At 45.2% G+C, this 13,425-nt stretch overlaps 1 non-coding gene and 1 pseudogene across 1 annotated transcript; one reads left to right on the top strand and one right to left on the bottom strand.

The window, feature by feature from the left end:
- Positions 1-906: 906 nt before the first annotated feature.
- LOC147972714 (uncharacterized) lies at positions 907-8,556 on the bottom strand (annotated as a pseudogene).
- A 972-nt stretch (positions 8,557-9,528) lies between these two features.
- On the top strand, positions 9,529-9,657 carry LOC125511798 (small nucleolar RNA Z247). The gene has a single exon (XR_007285124.1). It is a non-coding gene; the product is annotated as a small nucleolar RNA Z247 (small nucleolar RNA).
- Positions 9,658-13,425: the final 3,768 nt, after the last annotated feature.

Genomic DNA, 13,425 nt, shown 5'->3' with positions numbered 1-13,425 from the left:
TTTAACACATAGTCAACCACGTGCCATAATTAGGCCTAAATCTTCTCTACACTTAATTAAGTTTTCATGTTCGTTGTTAAATAAAATGGAGAAAAATTATGAATAACATATATGGTAATAAATTATCTTATTTTCATTTAATATATGGCATGATCATTTAACATAATAATATTATGTCGAGCTATCGAGCTAAAATCGAGCGAGCCAGCAATGGCTCAAGATCGGCTCGTTTCTCGGTCGAGCTAGATAAAGTGTTCAAACTTAGGTTGTTTCTTTTCAAGTCGATCTCGACTTGAGCCAAAAAACGAATCGATCTCGAGCGGCTCATGAGTCTCGAGCTTTTCTTGCAGCCCTAGCTGCATACCACTTAAGGACGGGCGTGACCCTGTAGAGAACACGGCGGTAGCTCCACGCACGGGCAGGTGGCGTCGCACGACGGGAAGAATGATGTCGGCGGGCAGCCGTTGGGCGGGCGGTGTGGCGCGCTTCCCCTAGCTCCGACGGTGGGTCGAGACTAGCAAAAAAGCCCAACCTGTTCACAACCAAGCCGTCTACGGCATTACGCTGGTCGTACCTCCGCGAATCTTCGATTAGAATCGGCGGCCGAAATCGAATCGGCGGCTACGATTGTCGCTACTCCCGCGAGGCAGACATCGAGGGACAGGTGGGCGGGCGGGCGGCGATTTTGGGCAGCCGCCGAGCAGGCAGGTCGGGTGGGCAGAAGCAAAATGGAGGCAATTGGGCGGTTGATGTGCGGCCACATGTTTTACATCTTCTGTAGGTGAAGATGCAAATTTGCATTTTCATGTCTTATATTTTACATTTTCTGAAGGTGAATATGTAAAAATATATGCATCTACATCATCCGTTGGAGGTAGGTTTTTTGTCCTCGAACATGTGTAAGTTAATTATTTTTGCATCTACCTCATCTATTGAAGATGCTCTCGGTGAGTAAGCATTCCGACACTTTGAGTGGAGCTTGAGGCCTACATGTGGTACTCGACGTAGGATCGAGCCTCACCCAGTGTACATCTGTTTTTCCAACTCAAGCTCTAACCTCATTTTTTTTATACCTTTGAGAAGTTCTATAAATACACCTTCTCTCCATTCTCCCGCGTTCCTCTCTCGAGACTGAGAGACAACAAAACTCCTAATTCCTTAGCTAGAAAACAATCTAACATTCGTGTGTTAATTTCTTATGGACCGTCGAAAATCATCGGCTCAAAAATGCATGTCTTTTGAGATCATGCATGATTTGTCACTCCATGATTCATCAGGTGACCAATCTGCAGCGCCTCTTTACTGAAGCTAGTGGTACTGCTCGCTGCGTATGATGTGGACCGCCATGGCAAGCCTCTCATCCTTCACCGGTTCCAGCAGGCAGAGATCACCGACCTGCAGACGGTTGTCGGCAGTGAACTTACGCCACCCTCCCGAGGGGACTATCCGCCTGTGGCGCCCCTCGACGCACCATGCCTTGCTCCAATGCTCCACCCGACCTGACGGAGCATCAGTGCTTGCTTCCCGTCGGGAAGATGATGGATGGATGAAGTGTGAACTTTTAGAGAACAGAGATTCATGGGATGTGATATCTACACCCTTTTGCGACTCAAGAAAATGTACACAAACAAAGAGCTACATGATCCTAGTGCAATAACTAAGAAGTGATCCGAGATCAAGGTTTTATAACTTACTAGGGCAGAGCTCAAATTTCTCTTTCCAATGGCTGAAACATAGATGGGCGCTTGATATCGGATGGCCTTCACCTTCTCTGCAACCACCTTCTCCTGCGCCTGGGCTTAACGGGCGCTGCTGCCTAGCACAACATATCCTGATCTTTCAGAACCATCTGATGTTCCTGCAGATAAGATATTTCACATCATTTAACGTGGCTTGCACGGTGTACCGTTACATGTTGTTCTTAACAGTGATAAGCCAAACATATATACCATCGACTCTCTCGTTAGTCCTTGACAGATGACGTCAAGGCAGCTTTCGTGCTAGTTCTACCACTGTTTGAGCCAAGAACAACATCACCACCCTTGGATCTGCTGCCGCGTCTTGGTTTGGGAAGCAGATGAACCATCACCGTGAACCTTCTCTCCTCGCCCCTGTTAATTGGTTGGAGGAGGCAGATGTCCTCCTCGATGGCTGTCGCGACGAACTCTAGTCACCGCCCGTTGAGGACGTACCCGATGTTGCCTCGTCTGACATGCAAATGGGGATGCCACTTCTTCCCTCCTGGAGTGTAAGTGTGATGTTTTAGCTTTCACTGGGAAAATGCGCAGCTGCATAATGCTTCGCGATGACCTGGTTGTGCAGAGGAGATAAAAGAAAAAAATCACAAGGATTTAATACAATGTCGACGAACTGAGCTAACTGTTTGTTCCTAGTTTCAGATAAAAAGCAGGGAAACGTGTATTGATAATCTTATGGTCATGTATACTCCAGGTTTTTGTGATAACTATGCATATATTCATCTATTTTTTTCCGATAAAGGACTTTTCATTGAATAGATATATCGAGGTGATACAATCGTATTAAAAAAAAGCCCAGCCTCTGCATAGCTAAATGCGCACAGCCAAAAAGTCCAGAGCACCCTAAAAATAAAATAATTCAATACAATGCCAAGCAACAAAACGTGTCCATCCTAAGAAACGGTAGATCCTATCCGTAAATCACACCGCCATCCATGTGGGTAGAAAACCTACCTGACCGTATGCTCCAGCCGTGTAGACGTCATCATAAAAAGGCCCCTGTCCTCCGGCTTCTGCAGGATAGACCACGTACGAAGCCATTGTGAACAAACATGGATAACCTGCATAGGAGATGAGACACATTTATTATTAAAAACCACATCATTCTTGGTAAGCCACATTGCCCAGCATAAGGCCGCCGCTCCTACAAGAATATGTGCAGAAAATTGTTTATCAATACCCCGCAACCAGTTGCCGAACATATTCCGTGCACTACGTGGTGGGTATAAATTCGAAGCTACTTGGACCATGGCCCAAACTGCCCGAGCGAACTTGGACTCAAAAAATAAGTGTTTGGTAGTCTCGTCATGTTGGCAAAAGACACATGTCTTGGACCCGTGCCAGTTTCGTTGTGTGAGGTTATCTCTAGTTAGGATGACTCCTTTGTTTAGAAACCAAAGGAATATTTTCACTCCTAGAGGGATTTTTAGCTTCCACAATTTTCTATTATCAATTGGAACATCACAATGGACCATTGCATCAAACATGGATTTGACCGAAAATCTGCCATTCTGATGCAAATTCCATTGAAAAGTGTCCGGCTCATCTGACAGTTGAATGTCCTCCAGGCGAGTGAGTAATTCATTCCATACTGTCAGGCGAGTGCCCAAAAGATCCCTACGAAAAGAAATATTAGGATTTTCTTGTCTTAAGACTTGTTTGATCGTGACGAATTTATGTCTAACAATCCGGTACAAGCTCGGATATTGCACCATTAGTGAGCTGTTCCCTAGCCAGTATCTTCCCAGAAATGAATCTGAGAACCGTCCCTAACCGAGAAGGTCCCAAATTGAAAGAAGAATTCCTTGGCCTTCATGACACCACTCCAAAAATGTGAATTCCCAGGTTTCCAATGTAGTTGAGAAATGGCATTGGATCCCACATACCTGTTGCGAATGATTTCCTGCCATACTCCATTCTCAATGAGTAGTTTATAAACCCACTTGCTGAGAAGAGCGATATCTTTAATCTCAAGGTCTTGGATTCCCAGCCCCCCCCCCCCCCCCCGACTTTTAGGTCTGCATAATACGCTTCACCTAGCAAGTCGATATTTCTTGGTTTCGTTATCACACTGCCAAAAAAAATCTAGATCTAAAGTAATCTAGCCGTTGTAGAACCCCTTTCGGCAGGTGGAAGAATGACAACATATATAAAACCATGTTGCTTAGGACGGAATTGATCAAGATCAGTCGGCCCCCATAAGACAAGAGTTTGACCTCCCAACTGGCTAATCGTTTCTCAAGTCTCTCTTCCACATGCCTCCACTCAGCGATAGTTAACCGCCGATAGTGTATGGGAATACCCAGATACCGAATCGGAAACTGCCCAAGCTGGCATCCAAAAATCTCGACATATTCGGGTGCTGATTCTGCAGCATTGCCAAAGCAAAAAAGTTCGCTTTTATGAAAATTAATTTTGAGGCCTGAAAGTTCCTCAAAAGCACATAAGAGCAGCTTGAGATTTCGTGCCTTATCTAAATCATGATCCAAGAATAGTATCATGTCATCCGGTGCATATATTCATCTATTGTGTACGTGCTACACAAAAACCACATCCACATTTGCGCCACAATGCAGGCCGCTAATGATTTTCTGGAGAACTGCAATAAACAATTACAGCAAGGCTTTCATTGAGTAACAAGCTTTTTCTATTGGCTGGTCACAATCAGTTTGAATCATCCTTTTCTTAATATGAAGCTTGTAAACTCATCCTTTTCAATGTGCTCTGTACATGGAACAAAGTATAGAATTGGTGGGAAAAATTAAGTGTACAGAGCAAATAGAAATGCTCTTGGAGCAAACCAATGAATGTTCATGGGTAGTGGCGGGGCTACGCACAAGCAAAACTCAATGGCCAGCCCAACCTACAGCTAAAACAGTAGGTGTCGGGGCAAAGTTAGCTCAAAACGTAAAATTTTCGGACTTCCCTTCAGCTTAACCAATTCTGGCCCACCCAACAAACTGTGCGTAGCTCCGCCACTACATGGGACAACTGACGGTTTATTAGTTCACAAAATTAAAATCATTGAGAACGAATGAAAACTATTAGTTGGACAAATCAAAAGAACAAAAAGGAAATGATTGGCTCCATTTACATATCACGAATAAACAAACAGTAAAATCACCCAGCGCAGAATAGGAATCACCAGAGAGGCTTGTGGCCCATGGACATTGCTCTTCATCATTTGAACAACTAGCAGAGGAATTTCAGGCTGAATTTCAGCAATAAGAGCATCAAGTCCTACTTCATCTTCTTCATCAAGTCGGTACCTACTTGACAATATATAGCAAACTTCAGAGGGAGTTTCCTCGTGATCAGACCGGATAGATCCATATTCAGATGGACTGTCTTGTGTCTTCTCCTATCAATAATTTCAACAGTAAAATAGTATTGCGAAAAAGTAATTGCAGTATGGCATTTGTACTAGCAAAATTCAGCAGCTGAGGGTTAATTGTGTACTATCAACCTTGTTGACTCAACCTCTATCATTCGTTCAAAGAGGCAGAGATCGCCCTTCTTAACACGATTGCCACAGACAAACTGACACAAAGAAAGGTTGCGTCCCCTTCCATCAGGTCTGATGCAGAATTTGCATGGCCAAGCCTTGCTATTCCCAGGCAGTTTGAGTGTGACAAATTGAGTTTTGTGTGGAAAGTATGGACGTGTGTAATCCTTAGGTATTACCTGATTAAAAGAGGGATGATTCATATGATGCTCTGTGTAATCCTTGGACTATCAGCGACACTATTTTCATAATATACACATGATCACAGTTGTAAACCGAGACGTGAATATAATGTCATTCAATTGCTTCATAAATATCCTTCAGAGGTTTGTTACAATTAACAGTGTTGAAAATAAAGATATTTAGAGAGGTGTATGTAGCTACAAGCATTTAGCAATACATACAGAATTCAAACCAAACGTGCCAGTTTAGGATAGTGGTTCACATTGGTCTTCTTCTTCATCACCACAAGCACAGGGATTTTAGGTCAAATATTTGCGATAAACGCGTTGATTCCATCCTCCTGTTCTTTTGTAAGATGGCATCGCCCTGCTAAGACATAATCCTTTGAGAGCACCTGAAGATCATCCAACTCAATAGACTCGCCTTCGGACAGACTATCTTCTGCTGTAAGAAGATTCAAGAGAGATCAACATGTAGTAATTAAACGCTAGTCACCAAATAATACGAGTACACAACTAAACCTGATGATTCATCTTATAAAGAAGAATTTACTCTTTTTTTGCGGGAGATAAAGAAGAATTTACTGCAGGCGTCTTTCCTGATTTTCAACCATCTGAATCTAAAGCGCCATCAAAGGAACTGCTCGAATATCAGCACAATATGTGCTCCCTTTTTCGACATGAGTAGGATTTTTCATCCCGGCAGCCAGATCCTCTCCTCGCCATCAGAATCGAAGATGGTAACCTTGAAGCAAGAGATTCCAAGGTTTTGGAGCATCAAATAACAGTTTTCTTGTATCTGATTGGCACGAACAACCGCCTCCCAGTCAGAATGCAGGACTGATATGTTCATCTTCTTGGCAACTCCAACAACATACATCTGACCATTAGGGGCTTCTAGTTGGATCGTCCCAGAGATCTTTCCCCCGAAATGGTCAACAAGACGCTCCGGTATGACCTGCAGCAAGCAGCAGTGGTGGAACCAAGGCCCAAAACAAATCATGCAAACTCCAGAAGATTGAGAGGCAGCACAATACTGTACTAGGAATGAAAAGATATTGATTCAAAACACCATGCTTTCTTTAAAGTTACCACGCATCTGCATGATGAACTTGACTCTATTCCAGCTGCACTCGACTCACAAGGATTGCTCATCTCAACTGGGGCCTTCCTGCAAGATGGACCGTAGACATAGATCATGCCAGATGGAAGTATATATTCAGACTTTTGCTTGCATACAAAATTCACGTTGATCCCGACATAACGGAAGGTTACTGATGCTGCTCTAAAAACTTTCTGGTTGTTTAGGAACAAAAAGAAAACATCAACACTACAAAGAAAGTAACCGCTAAGATCCCTACCGCATAAACAGAGATAAAATCCCTACCATGTGAATCCCAAAGAAACTTTCTGGGCTCGCATGCACACATGATCCCTGTTTCAGACCACACACAAAGCCAAGAAGGGAAACGAAGAAGAAGACCAAGCTTACAGCATCTTTTTTTTTGAATCAGAGGCAAAAGATTTGCCTCATATATTAAATAAGGAGGAGAAAGAGTTTGTTACAATACACATCCATGTTACGGCATGACAATTATTATCGTGATAAAAAAGACCCTAGTTTCTTTGCCCCAGCTTTGATCCAAAGGTTTGCCTCGTCGACAATGATGTTGAGCAAGATTTGCGGAGGTGCACTCTTTTGCCTGAACACCCATGCGTTGCGCTCATTCCAGATGACCCATGACACTAGCATGGTAATCGATGCCTTTGCTTTTCCGTCGGTGGTGCCCGTGGTGCATGTGCTCGTCCACCAGGCCTGAACGGAGTCGAACAAGTGCCATGCGGACATGTCCATGTCGTGGATGCGAAATTTGTGAATAGCCATGTTCCAAAGCCTGATAGTGAAGCGGCATCTGAAGAAAAGATGAGGGCCATATTCCTGCACCCGTTGGCACAAGGGGCAAGGGCCACAGTTAGGCCATCCTCGCTTCTCCAATCTGTCAGCAGTCCAGATCCTATCCTGAAGTGCGAGCCAAGCAAAGAACTTGACTTTCGGTGGGGCCCAAGCCTTCCAAACCATTTGGTCCATGGGGGAGAGGACCAAGCCCAAAAACTGTGCCCTGTAAGCGGAGGTCGCGGAGTAGTGCCCAAATTCCGTGTGCTTCCATAGGATGTCATCCTCAGTGAGCTCATCCAGGTGCACCTCGTGCGGTAGCATCCAAAGGGTGAAGAATTGTGCAACATGCTCGATGGAAACCGATGTGGGCGGCCTGATTTTGAGGATCCACGCGTTATCCTTGAGGGCCTCCCGTACCTTCCAGTGCTTCCGGGAGGAAGTCTCATAAATGAGCGGAGCAATGTCCTTGGGCTTGCGGTCAAGGAGCCAAGGGGAGTCCCAAAATGGAGTCTTCGCATTGTTCCCGACCGTGATGGTGGTACAGGCGTAGAAAAAGTTGAGGTCTTCCTCATCACACGAGTTCCCACTCCCGGCCGACAACTTTGTGGGATCCTTCCACTCGTACCAAGGCCACCTCAAATGCAACGCCCACGCGAACTTGTTGTTGTTGAGGACCCCAAGTCCACCATAGGTGAGCGGGCGGCTGACAACATCCCAATTAACCTTGCACTTTGCCCCGGATGTCGTATCCAACCCCGACCATAGGAAGGCCCGCTCAAGCTTGTCGATGTTTTGCAGAATGGTGGGTTGTATGACAAGTGGCATGATGAAGTAGATCACTTGGGAAGCGAGGACTGACTTAACAAGGGCCGCACGGGCAATGGTGGTGATGTTTTGGCCGTCATATCTAGTCAGTCTGCTTGCCACTTTATCGACAAAAAATTGTAGATCGGCGAGCTTCAGCTTCCACATAGATAGCGGGAGTCCCAAGTAGCGGAGCGGAAAGGAAGCCTTGATAGCCGGTAGCCCTTGTGTGATATGGCCCAAGTCAAGGTTGCCGCACCGAACGGGGACCATCGAGCTTTTACGGAAGTTGGTGCATAGGCCGGTGACTTCACCAAAACCTCGCAGAATGGCCGCAAGGTTGTTCACATCTCTTTTGATCAGCGCTACAAACACAGCCGCATCATCCGCATATCGAGAGGTTCGCACCATGACCCCTCTCCCTCGAACCTTGTGGAGAAGGCCCTTCCTTGTTGCCACATCAAGGATTTGTTATTTATGAAGGGAACTGCAGCCCAGAGGTTGTCCACTTGAGCGTGCACTTCATGCAAGCTTAATGGCTACTCCCTCCGTCCGAAAAAGCTTGTCCCTCAAATAGATATATCTAGCATCAAGTTATTGCTAGATACATCCATTTGAAGAACAAGCTTTGATAAGTTTTGTTAGAATAGTATGTGTACAGGACGTAGAGTCCATGTTGTATACGGGCCTTGAGCCGTTTCCTAGTCTGTATATGATCTCTGTCGTGTCCTATCATGTAACCGATCTCTGATCGATCCATGCAATATAAATATACGGCAAGGTGATCCCAAGGGACATTAAGCCTGAATCAATCGATCTCTTGTTCGTTACATGGTATCAGAGCCTTCTCTTCTTCATCGCATCTAAATGTCTCTCGTTCCCTTCAGCGTATCCTCAGGAGCTTCTTCCTCAACTGCCCAGCCCGTGACGACCCTCGGCGACAACTCCCGCGAGAAGCTTGGGCGCGACAACTTCCTTCTTTGGAAGGCGACGGTCCTGCCCCCGATCCGTGGCGCACAGCTAGATGGATATCTCGACAGAACGCTCGAAGCTCCGGCCAAGACTCTTGAAGTCCAGAAGGCCGACAAATCTGGCACCGAGACGGTGCCCAACCCCGAGTACACTCGCTGGATAGCCCAAGATCAGCAGGTTCTTGGCTCGCTACTGACCTCTCTGTCGCGTGAAGTTCTGACTCAAGTCGTCTCCATGAAGACATCCGCACAGGTCTGGTCAGCCCTTGAGGAGATGTACTCCTCTGCCTCTCGGTCACGAATTATCCAACTTCGGACCCTGTTCGCTGGCACTCGGAAGAACGAGATGACCGCCACCGCGTACTTCACGAAGATGCGGGGCATTGCGGACGAACTTACAGCAGCAGGAAAGAAGATGGAATACGATGATCTCATCTCTCAAATCCTTGCTGGATTGGATGCAGAATATAATCGTTTTGTCTCATCCATTGCCGCTAGAACCGATGCCTATTCCTTGAGTGAAATTTATGCTCAGTTCATTGTCTTTGAAGGGCGCCTGGAGTCACAAAATTCTGGGTCACAGCAGTATAATTCGTCGGCAAATCTTGCTGCACGAGGAGGACATGGCAAAGGAAATCGTGGAGGCAAAAACAATGGTGGCGGGCACCGCGGTGGCTACGGCAACAACTACAACCACGGGAACAACAGCTACCCCCACAATAATCGCGGTGGAGGACGACCAGGACCAGCAGGAGGAGCGAACCTTCCCCAAGGTGAAAGGCCTACTTGCCAGATTTGTGGTAAGGTTGGCCATCCAGCTCATAAGTGCTGGTATCGTTTTGACCCAAATTATATGTCACTGAAGAGAGATGTGGTGGAGCAGCCACTACTTCATATGGAGTTGACTCAAATTGGTACTTTGATACCGAAGCAACTGATCATATTACAGGGGAGCTCGACAAGCTAACAACACGTACTCGCTCAACGGTCCTGAACAAGTTCATATAGCTAACGGTGCAGGTATGCCTATTAGTCACATCAGTCATGCAGTCGTTAATTCTTTTGATCATACTCGAAATTTTCATCTTAACGACATACTTCATGTTCCCCAAGCCACCAAAAGCCTAGTTTCTGCTAGTCATTTTGCTTCTGATAACAATACTATTGTGGAAACTCACCCTCGTTCTTTTTTCGTTAAGGACCCAACAACGAAGGAAATTCTTCTGCACGGCCCATGTGAGCGTGGTCTTTATCCATTGAAATCGCCTCGCTCACCTCCTTCCTCCAGTATTCAAGTTTTTGGTGCTTCAAGGACGTCTCTAACAAGATGGCATGATCGACTTGGTCATCCGGCCTCTCCAATAGTCCAATAAGTCCTTAAGAAGTATAATTTACCATGTTCCGTTGAGTCTACTAGTGAGTCCGTGTGTGATTCTTGTCAAAAGGCTAAAAGTCATCAACTTCCGTATCCTAGGTCTTCAAGTATATCTAGTGCTCCTTTAGTGCTAGTATTTTCTGATGTTTGGGGTCAAGCACCCGAGTCTGTTAGTAGAAATAAGTATTATGTAAGCTTCATCGATGATTATAATAAATTTACCTGAATATATCTCTTACGGAACAAGTCCGATGTGTTTCAATGCTTTCATGATTTTCAACATTTAGTTGAGCAACTTTTTAACACCAAAATCATAGCTATGCAGACTGACTGGGGTGGTGAGTATCACAAACTCAACTCCTTTTTTCAACGTATCGGCATTACTCATCATGTTTCATGTCCACATGCACATCAACAAAACGGTTCCGTCGAGAGAAAGCATCGTCATATTGTTGAGGTTGGACTTGCATTGCTTGCTCATGCCTCTATGCCTCTTAAGTTCTGGGATGAAGCATTTCTTTCCGCTGTCTATCTTATTAATCGTGTTCCTAGTCGGGTCATCAATATGCTTTCTCCCCTTGAACGACTCTTTGATGAAAAACCTGATTATTCTTCTCTTCGCGTTTTTGGTTGTGCATGTTGGCCCAATCTTCGACCATATAACACTCGAAAATTAGCTTTCCGCTCTATTCGGTGTGCTTTCCTAGGCTATAGTAACAAACACAAAGGATACAAGTGTCTTGATATTTCCTCTGGCCGTATATATATATCTCCCATGATGTCATTTTTGATGAATATGTTTTCCCTTTTGCCCAACTTCATCCCAATGCCGGAGCCCGTCTTAGAGCCGAGATTCTTCTTTTACCTTCTAACCTTCAAAATCCTACGAGTACTGATCAAGGGGGTGATGATTTGCATGCTCATGTGACTAATCCTACTAATGAACCTGATGGTTGTGTTGACAGTACTAATGAACAGGAAAAACGTCAGCAAAATTTGATGCAAAGTGTCTCCGGTGGCAATGATTTTATGTGTAGAGCACATGGCACGGAGAGCGAGGTAGACTGCAGGGGATCACCGGCGAGATCGCGCGCGTCTGAACCTACAGCGTCGGGATCGCGCGCGCCTGCAGAACCTGCAGCTGCGGGATCCTATCTCTCTGCAGGTAGGCTGGAAAACCAGGCGCCCATGCCCAGTCACCAGCAGCCGCGTATTGTGCATGGGGCCAGCCCATCCCATGCCCAACCGAGCATGCCCATGCATGAGAATCGTGGGGCAGGTGCATCTCCTGCACGTATGCCCTCAGAATCATGCGCTGATCAGTCCTCCTCGGATGAAGAGGTTGGATCTTCCATGGCTTCTTCTGTCCAGGAAATTGTCCAACCTGTACAACTGCTGTTACACGTTCACGCAACAATATTTTCAGACCCAAGGTAATTACAGATGGACGAGTTAGGTGGTGCAATGTGTGCACGACAGGTGAACCAAGCAGTATCACCGAAGCTTTTCATGATAAAAATTGGAAGGAAGCTATGGATGAGGAATATTCGGCATTGATGAAAAATAATACTTGGCACCTTGTTCGTGCTCAGAAGGGTGCAAATATTATAGATTGCAAGTGGGTCTACAAAATAAAAAGGAAAGCTGATGGAGAGATTGACAGATACAAAGCACGACTGGTTGCAAAAGGATTCAAACAAAGATATGGGATTGATTATGAAGACACATTTAGTCCAGTTGTGAAAGCAGCAACAATTCGGTTGATTCTTGCCGTAGCTGTGTCCAACAATTGGAGTCTTCGTCAACTAGATGTGAAGAACGCGTTTCTCCATGGTGTTCTAGAAGAGACTGTGTATATGAGGCAACCTCCAGGGTATGAAGATCCGACTAGGAGACAACATGTATGTAAATTGGATAAAGCTCTATATGGCCTGAAACAGGCTCCTCGAGCATGGTTTTCTAGACTCAGCTCAAAACTAATGGCTCTAGGATTTTCCTCTTCACGGGCGGACACGTCATTGTTCTTCATAAATCAAGGTGGGATTACAATGTATCTTCTTATTTATGTGGATGACATCATAGTCACAAGTTCGTCCGATTCTGCAGTTAGCGCCTTGCTCAAAGATCTGCAACGTGATTTTGCTCTTAAAGATTTGGGAAATCTCCATTATTTTCTTGGCATTGAGGTGAAAAGGAAAGATAATGGGATATTGCTGACACAAGAGAAATATGCTAATGACCTTCTGAAGCGAGTTGCGATGCAACACTGCAAGCCATCGGATACACCACTCTCAGCTTCAGAAAAATTATCAATTGAAGATGGTGATGGCTGAGTGATGATGATGGAACCAGATATAGAAGTATAGTGGGAGCATTGCAGTACTTGACCTTGACAAGACCAGATATTGCTTTTGCTGTGAACAAAGTTTGTCAGTTTTTTCATTCACCCACTAGCGTACATTGGACTGCAGTTAAGAGAATTCTGCGATATGTTAGGGGTACGGTTGGAGTAGGACTAAAAATTACAAATTCCAAGTCTACTTTTGTCAGTGCCTTCTCAGATGCAGATTGGGCTGGTAGTCCTGATGATCGTAGATCCACCGATGGTTTTGCTGTATATTTTGGTGAAAATCTTGTTTCTTAGAGTGCATGAAAGCAGGCAACGGTGTCAAGGTCAAGCACTGAAGCGGAGTACAAATCCCTAGCCAATGCAACGTCTGAGATCATTTGGATCCAAACACTTCTCAAGAAGCTCAGAGTCAATCGTCCTAGGGCAGCATGTCTGTGGTGTGACAATCTTGGAGCAACATATCTCTCGGCTAACCCAATATTTCATGCTTGGACTAAACATATTGAGATTGATTATCACTTTGTTAGAGAGAGAGTTGCAGTCAAGCTTTTTGAGATCATATTCATTCCCTCCGGCGACCAGGT

Source organism: Triticum urartu, chromosome 5A (assembly GCF_056163025.1).
Source record: "Triticum urartu cultivar PI428250 chromosome 5A, HENAU_Tu73, whole genome shotgun sequence".
Lineage (NCBI taxonomy): Eukaryota > Viridiplantae > Streptophyta > Magnoliopsida > Poales > Poaceae > Triticum > Triticum urartu.
This window is presented reverse-complemented; position numbering and strand designations above follow the sequence as displayed.